Genomic DNA, 12,189 nt, shown 5'->3' with positions numbered 1-12,189 from the left:
TATTAAACCTGATTCTGATTCTGATGGGCTCCTCAAAATTTATTCCAAGTTCCATCAAGGCATAAATGTGTATTCAAGTCCACAGTTGATCCGCACTATAAATAAGTTCAGCCCTTCATCCCTATTTTAAAAATTTTAAATTTTTATATGCCCAATTAGAGCAAAGCACTTTCACTAATTTCACATCAATAGTGTGTAATAGATATTTTATGTCTTAGGGTGGACCCGATAAATTAGGTACATTATGATTCAAATTCTGGAGTCCTGTTTTGAATTTAACCACGGCTGTAGTTTTATCATTTTGTGGGCACATACCCCACGTGGAATGATTATGCCTCTGCTGTATGTGGTTGCCAAGTTATACAAGCACAACGGGAGGTTTATTAATATCAGAAAGCCCCGGTGAGCTGTTGTTATAAAGTAAGCTTCTGTGTGAGCTCGCAGGACCAACTCAGAGTTCAGCTACTTAACAATATTGCTTTTGTAACTGAAAAATAAAAGCAGTCTGTTTCCTTAGTGACTGTACTCCAATGAGATTTAATGCCTATCAGCACAACCTTTGCCCCATTTCTCTACCTTCATTGTCTGTGTGCAGTTTCACCCTGCTTTCCACAGAAACGGGACTTCCCTACATGAGTACAGACACAGACTTTAGAACAGTTATCTTCAAATTAACACTTACTTCCCTCTGCAGAAGAAAACAGAGAAGAGACCACTGGGGAGGATTTCAGCTTCAATTTGGAATGCTAATTCCATTATTTTTGCCTGCAACTAACTATAACCACCTCCTAAGATTTGGTATATTGATGCTGAGGATTTGAATATACAACCATGGTACATCTATTTGATGAAATTCTTGCACAAGTTTTGCACATTGCCTGATTTCTCTTGCCATGTTGGCTTCCACTTTATGCATCTTCCAGTGCTATAAGTAAGAAAGGCAAGTTGGTTTAAATGCAGGCCCTGGCACATTTTATTTCCATTGTAAGCAACACACACAGGATAATGGAGGAACTCAGCAAGTCAAGCAGTATCTATGAACGGAGTGAATGGTCGACATTTCAGGCCAAGACCTTTCATCATGTGTCCTGACTAAGGGTCTCAGCCAGAGTTGTCGACTGTTTACTCATCTCTATAGATGCTGCCTGACTTGATGAGTTCCTCCAGCATTTTGTGTGTGCTGCTCAAGCTTTCCAGCATCTGCGCAATCTCTTGTGTTAGTGGTTCCATAATTATTTGTACTTCAGATTTGAATACACATTATTCAAATGTACATGATGGTGCAACTTCATTGACAAAAACTTTGATGAGTGTATTTGCCAAACCCATTAGGTATATCCCAGAGGTTTAATAACACATTTACCTGCCTCCATCTGTCACATCTCTTCTGCCCACACACTTCTGCCACTGGACATCAAACAAATCCACTTTATAGCATAATATCTTCCCAAACCAGCTAGAAAGCCAACAGGTTCCACTGTAGATAAACTACACTCGGCCCCCTCTTCAAAATTGTTTTTCGAGCACTTCAATATTTGTAAATCTGCTTTATTTTCATTTAGGAAATAGTCCATGATATGTGTTTGCTGTCTTGAAATAAATCATGGTAGATAAATCCCCAGAGCCTGACAAGGTGTTCTCTTGGATCCTACGGGAGGCAAGTGAAGAGATTGCTAGGGTCCTAGCAGAGATATTTATATCATCCTTAGCGACAGGTGAGGCGCTGGAAGATTGGCGTATAGCTGATGTTATACCACTGTTTCAGAAAGGCTCTAAAATTGACCAGGAAATTATAGGCCAGTGAGCCTGACATCAGTAAGAGTATTTGGATGAACATGGACTGATTAAGGATAGTCAGCATAGCTTCATGCATGGCAGGTTGTGTCTAATGAATCTTACAGAGTTTTTTGAGGAAATTACCAGGAAATCTGATGAAGGGAGAGCAGTGGATGTTGTCTACATGGACTTTAGCAAGGCTTTTGACATGGTCCCATATGGAAGGTTGGTCGAGAAGGTTCAGTCGGGGGGGGGGGGGGACATCACATGATGACGTAGGATTGAGACGTGGAAATCCAGCTCTCCTGTAAAAAATCAGCAAAGTATCGTTTAAATAAAGAAAAGTTAATAAATAGTTTTTGAAAACTACTTATAAACTATTCAAGATTATTTTAGGATATGCCTTGTAAACAGAAACAGAAGAAGACTACCGTTTTGACGACACCACGAGATGGGAAGGAAAAAGGGCCTACTACTGCGATGGAACCTCGGGCTCAGGTTGGATCTCCTTCCGAGGAGACACATTTTATGTCTGGCTTTGAAGAACAGGGGGCAATGGCGGTGGCAGCGGTCTCTGGGAAGAAGAGGTGAGAATTGCGCATGCATAAAGAAGTAGGCATGCGCAAATCGGTACAAGGTGAACTACAAGAACCAACTGCCACTGAAAGTGAGAGTGATCTGGAGTCAGAATCAGACTCCCCGGAGAATACAGATGAAGAAAAAGAGGAAGAAGAACAAGAAGAGATTAAAAGTAAAGGACATCGTGGAGACATAAGAGAGGCCTTAGTGCAAATAATGTTTGAATTAAAAGTAATAAAAATAGATGTTAAAAACATGAAGAGTATGTTTGATAAAGTTGTGAAAAAACAGGAGAAAACAGATAAGAAAGTTGAAAAGTTGGAAGGAACAATGGAGGATGCCAAGGATAGAGTGGAAAAGACAGAAAATGATATTCTTGCCTTGACAATGGAAAGAAATCGGTCATTGGAAAAAGTGGAGGTGCTGGAAAGTTTTATTAGGTGAAATAATATTAAGATTGTTGGTTTTAAAGAAGGTATGGTGGGTGATAATCCAAGAAGGTTCAGTCAGTTGGCATTCAAGATAAGGTAGTAAATTGGATTAGACATTGACTTTGTGTGAGAAGCCGAAGAGTGGTAGCAGATGGTTGCCTCCCTGACTGGAGGCTTGTGACTGGTAGCGTACCACAGGGATCGGTTCTGGGTCCATTGTTGTCTGTCATTTATATCAACGAACTGAATGATAATATTAACTGGATGAACAAATTTGTGGATGACATCAAGACTGCGGGTGTAGTGGACAGCGAGGAAGGCTATCATGGCTTGCAGTGGGATCTGGACCAGCTGGAAAAATGGTCTAAAAAATGGCAGATAGGGTTTAATGTGGACAAATGCAAGGTGTTGCACTTCAGTAGGACCAACTAGGGTAAGTCTTACACAGTGAATGGCATGGCACTGAGGATTCTATAGTGCAATAGTTGCATCTAATATCAGAGAAATGTATACAGTATACATCCTGAACTTCTTGTTCTTTGCAGATATCCATGATATCCCAATGACTGAGTGTCAGTAAAAAAATTAGAACTCCAAAGCCCCCCTCTCGCCTCTCCCACACACAAGTAGCAGCAAAGCAACGACCCTCCCCCTCCCCACTTACTTCAGCAAAAAACAGCATCAGCAACCTCCACCCACGAAGCAAGCAACGGCAAAGCCCCCAAGAAAAACCACAATGTGCAGTACAACAAAACCTAATCATTCACCTGACAATTCCACATACCATAACCGGAGAATTGACAACAAACTCTTCCCCACCAACGCGAGAGAGAGAGAGCGCGTGACTTGCTGAGTACAGAGCCCTCAATATCCGATCCGCTGCTCCTGATGTTCCGTTTTCTCCCACGATGCTTTAGTGAGCGGCACTGGCATAGACTCAGCTCATCCAGAGTGCCACGAAACCATGGAATCCCGAAGGCACCCTTGTCTCCTAGGCCGCGTCCTTGAGATTTCAAAAAGCAGCTGGTTGTGTGCCCTGGGGAGCGGGACCTACCACAGCAAAGAGCCGAAGTCTGAGTCTAACTCCAGCTAAGTGTTTTCAACAGAACCCCATCCACACTGAAGAGGAAAAAGAGGTAGAAATTAAGCTGTTTCCAAGGATTAACTCAAAGGAATCGCCATTGAGCGTCATTGTAATTCTACCTCCACCTGTGTTGGTGGTAGAAAAGGGGATCTGTGAATACTACTACTACTCCTACTATGTCGACTCAGGCCTAGGGGGCCAGCATCGGGGACGATGCCTAGAAGACAGCGGCACGGCTAATGTAGATTAACTGAACACACTGAGGAGGGAGAGGGAGAAGTGGAGAGTCCGTCATCGTGCCCGACGCCAGCCCCCTAGGATCTGTGAATACAGGTCCATAATTCATTGAAAGCGGCGTCATAGGTTGATAGGGTTATAAAGAAAGCTTTTGGCACATTGGCCTTCACAAATCAAGTATTGAGTACAGAAGATGAGATGTTATATTGAAGTTGTATAAGACATTGGTGAGGCCAAATTTAGAGTATTGTGTGCAGTTCTGGAAAGATGTAAATAAGTTTGAAAGAGCACAGAGAAAATTTACAAGGATGTTGCTGGGTCTGGAGGAACTGAGTTACGTGAACAGGTTAGGAGTTTATTCCTTGGAACGTAGAAGATTGAGAGGAGATTGATAAAGGTATACAAAATTATGAGGGGTATAGATAGGGTAAAAGCAAGCAAGCTTTTTCCACTGAGGTTGGGTGGGACTACAACTGGAATTCATTAGTTAAGGATGAAAGGTGAAAAGTTGAGGGGGAACATGAGGGGAAACTTCTTCACTCAGAAGGTAGTGGTAGTGTGGAATGAGCTGCCAGCACAAGTGGTGCACGTGAGCTCAATTTCAACATTTAAGAGAAGTTTTGGACAGGGACATGGATGGTTGGGGCTATGGAGGGCTATGGTCCTGGTGCAGGTAAATTGGAGTAGGAAGTTTAAATGACTTGACACGGTTCTGTGCTGTACTTTATCTACTCTATCTAGACCAGCAGCCATCAATAAATTATGTGATTAAATAAATTTCTGCAGTCCCTCCAGTGTTACACTGATAGATTACCACATGATTGAATATGTCATCTTTCAGATCATATGTTGAATTGAGGGGCCAGTTGCTTTCCTATTTGGATGTTAAAGATCCAGTTGGACTGTTTTGAAAAAGAGGCAGCAGGTTGTCCTGTGAGTCATGTCCAATATATAGCCAGTACACACCACCATAAGATCAGTAATATATTATTCTACATGGTTCTTTGCTGTGTGCAGATTGTCAATCACATTTTTGTGCCTATTCTTTATAACTACCCCTTTGGCTGTGAATTGCTTTGGGATGACTTAGGCTATAGTAGATATTCCTTATTTGGAGGTGGGCTTTGTACTTTTCCCAAACCATTAAATCTGAGGTCATATTATTGTGGGAATATCCAGCCAATGAATAAAACATTGCCAAACCCAAACATAACTAGTCTTTTGACCAAGGATATTTTGAGTTGAAATAAAAACAATGAACAGATAGGTGCAAAGAAACAAAAACAAATGTCGGCATTCCCCACCCATTGACTGATAATCTATCATAGCTGAACTTGGTAACGGGTAGATGTAACTGGTGGGAATTCAGAAATACCCCCTGAAGTCCTGATTATATTGTCATATAAAAGTTTGTTGATGGTAAAATGTTTATCTCATGATGTCACAGATTGTTAGTGTAAAATCATAATCTTGCTGTCCATGGATGCTTGCAAATTTTACGATGTCCTTTTAAATACTAGCACTTTAATTGTAATTAAAATCTTTGGCATACTTGGGGTATGTTTTTTGTACATCACTAACTACTCTCAGTTCTAGTTAAAATATAAAACATTGAGTAAAAAGATTCTATTTTTGTTCTTGACTGAATTATTATGTCTTGAACTCTATTCAGGAGAAGCATTTCAGTGAGACTGTAGATAAAAAAGTCAAACCACCAGACTCATGTTAATGGTCAAAAAAAAAACGATTCCAATAAACCACCCTTATGTCATGATCTGTGTAATTCAAAGAACATCCTTTCTTGTTAAACGACAGGGACATGTTTGCTAATGACGTGACATTCCAATGCAACAATGTTATTTTAATCCTAATTTGGAAAAAAGTATGAAGTTAACGTGAGGGAAGTCATTGCTTTCTGACTAAAAGATGCCCAGATGATGAGGTAACGTTATGCTGTATCAACTTCTTAAGCAAGCCGAATGGCACTTAAAACCATCAACAAATTAGCTTCGACAAACCCAAAACTAGCATTGGAATCAAGAGCATAATTTACTTGCAGATCTTCATTGCGATATATGGGCAGTGCCAATTTAACACTGCCTATTCAGTATAACAATTTCCACATGTAATTACTCAAATGAAAGATTAAAGATGTATCTCTGCTTCCCACCTTAGACTCTGCTCACTTCTGTGGCCCAAAACCTACTGTACAGATTTACTTCCAGTATGACTTCTATGTACAGCTGGTGTTAACCATGCTTTTGATTTGCTGGAGTACATTATCAGAGGTCCAACATCAGGAATGGTAACACTAAATAAGGCAACTGCGTGCTGCTTAAACTTTACTTCCAAGTCTGATATGCAGAAGATAATTCTTCAGGGCTTTCAGATTCTGAGATGGCATTATGGAGCACAGACCTGCTTTATCCACTCCAGTACTCTTACTTGCCCAAACCTGGATACGTTTGAAGGCCACCTGCAAATTCCATCACTGAATGTATCTGGTAGATTGGCATGGAGAAGGAAGAAAGACATGCATTTCTATAGCAACTTTCCTGTCCCTTTCAGCACATCCCTGAAGAACTGAGGTACTGTCAACTTTTACAATGTAGGTAAATTGGCAGCCAATTTATGCTGAGCAAGCCCACACAAACAGCAATCTGATATTCACCAGATAACTGGTTACAGAAATATTAAGTGAAGAATAAATATTGGCCTGGGCGCTGGATATAACTCCCTTTCCTTCCAAGTAAATCGTTCCATGGGAACTTTTATGCATACCTATGAGAACAGATAGGTCCTTGATATCTTTAACAGTTCTATATCTCTAGCCAAGTTTTTTATTGTCAATTTTCTGGATTGGGACTCAAGCCTGGAACTTTCTGAATAAGTGATTATTTTCAAGCTAAGTGTCCTATCCTGATTGCTTTCTTCTTATCTTCAGAATAAGAGTCAGAATCAGGTTTATTGTCGCTGATACTGGTCATGAAATTTGTTGTTTTGAGGCAGCAGGACAGTGCAGGCACAACAATAAAAAATAAATTAGTAATAAACAATAAAAATATGAGTTACAATAAAAAATAAATTAATAGTGGAAAGGAGAAATAGCAGGCTAGTGTTCATAATTCATGGACCATCCTGATATCTGATGGCCAAACGGGAAGAAGCTGTTCCTAAAATGTTGATTATGGGTTTTCAGGCTCCTGTATTTCCTCCCTGGGTAGTAATGAGAAGAAGATACGTCCTGAGTGGTGAGGATCCTTAATGATGCCTTCTAGAGGCACTGCATTTTGAAGATGTCCTCAGTGGTGTGGAGACTTGGAACTGGCTGAGTCTACAATGCTCTGAAGGCTCTTACGATCCTGTGCATTGGTGCCTCCATACCAGATGCAGCATGTTTGTAGAAATTTGCTAGAGTTTTTGGAGACATACCAAATCTATTCAAACTCCTGTCTTCATCATGATTGCATCAATGTGATGGGCCCAGGTCAGATTGTCTGAGATGTTGACATCCATGAACTTGAATCCACTCACCCTTTCCACCACTGACCCCTCAATGAGTCCTCCTGACTTCCCTTTCCAGAAGTCCACCATCAGTTCCTTGGTCTTGCTGACAAGTGCAAGGTTATTGTTGCATCACCATTTGACTAGCCTATTTTTTTCTCTCCTGTATGCCTTCTCGTTGCCATCTGAGATTCTGCCAACAATAGAGGTGTCATCAGCATGGTGTTTTGAGCTGTGCCTTGCTACATTGTCATGAGTGGTGATTGAGTAGAGCAGTGAGCTTGGTATGCATCCTTGATGTGTGCCTGTGTTGATAGTCGGTGAGGTGGAGATGCTATCAGCAATCCATAGTTCCTGTGGTTTCCCAGTGAGGAGGTCTAGAATCAGATTTCAGAGACTGTACAGAGGCCCTGGTTTTGAAGTTTGTTGATTGTACTGAGGGGAGGATGGTGTTGAATGCTGAGCTGTAACCGATACACAGGAATCTGACTCAGGAGCTTCTGTTTTCCAGATGGTCCAAAGCCCAGTGGAGAGCCAGTGAGTTTGTATCCATTGTAGACCTGTTGTGGCGCTAGGCAAATTGCAGTGGCTGCTAGCCCTTGCTCAGATTGGAGGTAATTCTAGCCATGACCAACCTCTCAAAAGCACTTCATCACAATAGATGTGAGTGCTACTACATGATCGTCTTCGAGGCAGCTCACCTTTCTCTCCCTGGGCACTGGTATGATTGATGTGGTTTAAGATGGCGCTATAGAAGGTGGGCGACAGCTTATGAGTGGTTTTCAAAGTAAGAAATTCCTACTAACTACTCCATTAATAACACTTTCGCATGGAGAATTCTGGTAAGCGATCACTGCAACAATGAAGAGGCGAGCGAAGGCAAGGCTGATCCAAGAACACCTGGGCCTCTGTACAGCCTCTGAAATCTGATTCTTGACTTCCTCATTGGGAAACCACAGGAACTATGGATTGCTGATAGCATTTCCACCTCGCCGACTATCAACACAGGCACACATCAAGGATGCATACCAAGCCCACTGCTCTACTCTGTCTCCACTCATGACAATGTAGCAAGGCACAGCTCAAACACCATGTATAGATTTGCTGATGACACCTCTGTTGTTGGCAGAATATCAGATGGCAACGAGGAGGCATACAGGAGAGAGAAAAATAAATGCGGGTGCGAGACGGCGTCGGGAGTGAGACCGAGGCACGTTCCAGGAGAAGTTGGAGGGAAATGAAGAAGCTGGAAATTCAGAGGCAAAGTTGAAGCGAGCAGAGTGGAGAAAAGTTGAATCGGAGGTGTTTCAGATCCCGTCCACCTGAATCGGGAGCAAGGTTTGATCCAGATAAGTGCTGTGCCAATTTGGAAAGGTTGAGTACAGGCCAGAACTGGCCCAAAGCGTATCACTGTGGCGAGGCCTGGGTCTGAGTGCGGGGGATGACCCGGTGTTTGGATAATTCAACGCTGGGCCAGATGGACTAAAAAGGCAGGGTGTCAGGACCAGAGGCGAAGATTGACCCGGTTCCGCTCCACGATGCTTTACTCCGCTCTCCTTGGCACTGAGGCTGTGAGGCTGCTCCAGCTGCTACACAATTTGTGTCTGTGAGCTTTGCGGTGATTTGCCCCACTATGTGATAAACTGAGACCGGGGCTTGGGCCTACTCCAACCGTGGCTGAACACTGAAGGAATATGTTGCCTGGCACATTTCATGCCAAATGCTTCTGTGTGTGTGTATCTCCATCTGTTTTCCTTTCTGTGTCTACATTATCTGTCATCCGGTCTCCTAACAACACCCAAATGACAGCGCTGCCAAACTCAGTTTTCTAACCTCCCTTCATGTCATAAAATTCTTTCAAGATTATTGTGGACTGTGGGGAAACTGCTTGTAATCTGTGCAGTATGTAAAAGATCACTGTTTTTAACTATAAAATTTAAAAACTGCAAACACCTTGACTAAATTTAGTGTCCAATTTCAGGACTGACCTCTTGACTCATATATTTTCGACATAGTGTTTACTTAACTCACTTTTACAAACGTTATAGGTGGTCTAAATCGCTGAGTCTTAGTTACTAATTCACCAAATATCATGTTTTGATATGATACTGCGAAATGTGTCACTTATTCATGCATCTTGGTTTAACATCCCTAAGGGGATATTCTACTACTTTGAAAATTAAACATATTCTGACAGTGATGATGTTAGTAGCGGCTGAATTCTTTTTCCTTCAGCACTTGCATAATGCAAATATTAGGGCGGCACGTTAGGGTAGTGGTTAGCGCAATGCTTTACAGTACAGGTGACCCGTGTTCAATTCCTGTCACTGCCTGTAAGGAGTTTTTACGTTCTTCTCATGACCTCGTGGGTTTTCTGTGGGTGCTCCGGTTTCCTCCCACAGTCCAAAAGTGTACCAGTCGGTTTGTTAATTGGTTGTTGTAAATTGTCTCGTGATTAGGCCAGGATTAGATCAGGGGATTGCTGGGTTGTGTGGCTCAAAGAGCCAGAAGGACCAATGCCACACTGTATCACAATAAATAAATAAATAGATAGGTAGATGCCGCAGTTCTACAAGGAAAGAAAACTTTTCAACCAACATTTCAGAACTTCTCTGAACATTTCACATCATGAAATTCTTTTGGGAAGGCCAGCACGAAGACTTTATTCGAATTTCACCCCACCCTGCCCCACCAGATTTAGTGTAAAAAGCTTAGCATGAACAGGCAACAATAGCTGCATGGCTGAACTAGAAAATGGTCAGACTTAATAAGAGTCAAGACTCATACCAGAACAGTACCATTCTCAATTTCCATTAAATACTGTGCCTATGCTTCAGTACCGTAATTAAATAGGGATAATGTTGCTTCAAAGGTTTTATGATGCTTATGAAGGAGAATTTCTAAATGCTTCCTGGCTTTGCTGTAGAGAGAATCTACTGATACTGGAATACCGTAGAAGAAGTAATCTTTTAAGGATTTAATTCAAATGTTCTTTGCATGTGATGATATTTTTTTCAGATTAACTAGTTTTCAGTGAAGTAGCCGTAGAATTGTTTTCTCCAAGGGTACAGCTTGCTTTCTCCATCTTCACCTAAGTCCAATCATTAACTTACATTTATGTGGTCATTTTAACATATTTACACAGTCCAAGCAACAATTAAGCAAATAAAGTCCGAAATCAAGATGCAAAAGGAGATGCTGTATTTGAGCAGGTTGCAGATTTTAAGGAAAGTTTTCAAAGTTCAATGTAAATTTTATTATCAAAGCACATAGTGTATATGTCACCATCTACAACCCTGAGATTCATTTTCCTGTGGGCATACTCAGCAAATCTACAGAATAGTAACTGTAAACAGGATCAATGAAAGATCAGAGTGCAGAAGACAAACTGTGCAAATGTAAATATTAATAAATAGCAATAAATAACGAGAACATGAAATAATGAGACAGAGTTATTAAAAGTGAGATCATTTGTTGAGGGAACATTTTAATACTGGAGCAGGTGAGAGTAGTTATCCCTTTTTGATCAAGAGCCTGATGGATGAGGGGTAGTTCGTGCACCTGGTGGTGCAAGTCCTGAGGCTCTTGTAACTTCTACCTGATAGCTGCAGCAAAGAAGGAGAAAGGGATAGAAATGCAAACACGAGAAAATCTGCAGATGCTGGAAATTCAAGTAACACACTCAAAATGCTGGTGGAACGCAGCAGGCCAGGCAGCATCTATAGGAAGAAGTACAGTCACTACATCGATGACCCCCACTTTTCCTTCGCTACATCGATGACTGCATTGGCGCTGCTTCCTGCACTCATGCTGAGCTCGTTGACTTCATTAACTTTGCCTCCAACTTTCACCCAGCCCTCAAATTTACCTGGTCCATTTCCGACACCTCCGTCCCCTTTCTTGATCTTTCTGTCTCTATCTCTAGAGACAGCTTATCTACTGATGTCTACTATAAGCCTGTGGACTCTCACAGCTACCTGGACTATTCCTCTTCCCACTCTGTTTCTTGCAAAAATGCCATCCCCTTCTCGCAATTCCTCCATCTGCGCCGCATCTGCTCTCAGGATGAGGCTTTTCACTTCAGGACGAAGGAAATGTCTTCCTTTTTTAAAGAAAGGGGCTTCCCCTCCTCCACCATCAACTCTGCTCTCAAAAACCTCTCTCCCATTTCACGTACATCTGCTCTCGCCCCATCCTCCCACCACCACCCTAGGAATAGGGTTCCCCTTGTCCTCACCTACCACCCCACCAGACTCCGGGACCAACATATAATTCTCCGTAACCTCTGCCACCTCCAGCGGGATGCCACCACTAAGCACATCTTTCCCTCCTCCCCTCTTTCTGCTTTCCGCAGGGATTGCTCCCTACGTGACTCCCTTGTCCATTTGTCCCCCCCCCCCATCCCTTCCCACCAATCTCCCCCACCGGCACTTATCCTTGTAAACGTGCTACACATGCCCTTACACTTCCTCCATCACTACCATTCAGGGCCCCAGACAGTCCTTCAGGAGAGGCGTCACTTTATCTGTGAGTCGGCTGGTGTGATATACTGCGTCCAGTGCTCACGGTGTGGCCTAC

At 42.2% G+C, this 12,189-nt stretch overlaps 1 protein-coding gene across 11 annotated transcripts in view; it reads left to right on the top strand.

The window, feature by feature from the left end:
• The window catches only part of b3gntl1 (UDP-GlcNAc:betaGal beta-1,3-N-acetylglucosaminyltransferase-like 1), a 385,172-nt gene that overhangs the window by 236,653 nt on the left and 136,330 nt on the right, over positions 1–12,189 (top strand). The window lies entirely within an intron of this gene.

The sequence above is a fragment of the Mobula birostris genome, chromosome 24, assembly GCF_030028105.1.
Source record: "Mobula birostris isolate sMobBir1 chromosome 24, sMobBir1.hap1, whole genome shotgun sequence".
NCBI classification, from domain to species: Eukaryota; Metazoa; Chordata; class Chondrichthyes; order Myliobatiformes; family Myliobatidae; genus Mobula; species Mobula birostris.
Note: the sequence above shows the minus strand (reverse complement) of the source record. Positions and strands in the feature narration are given on the sequence as shown.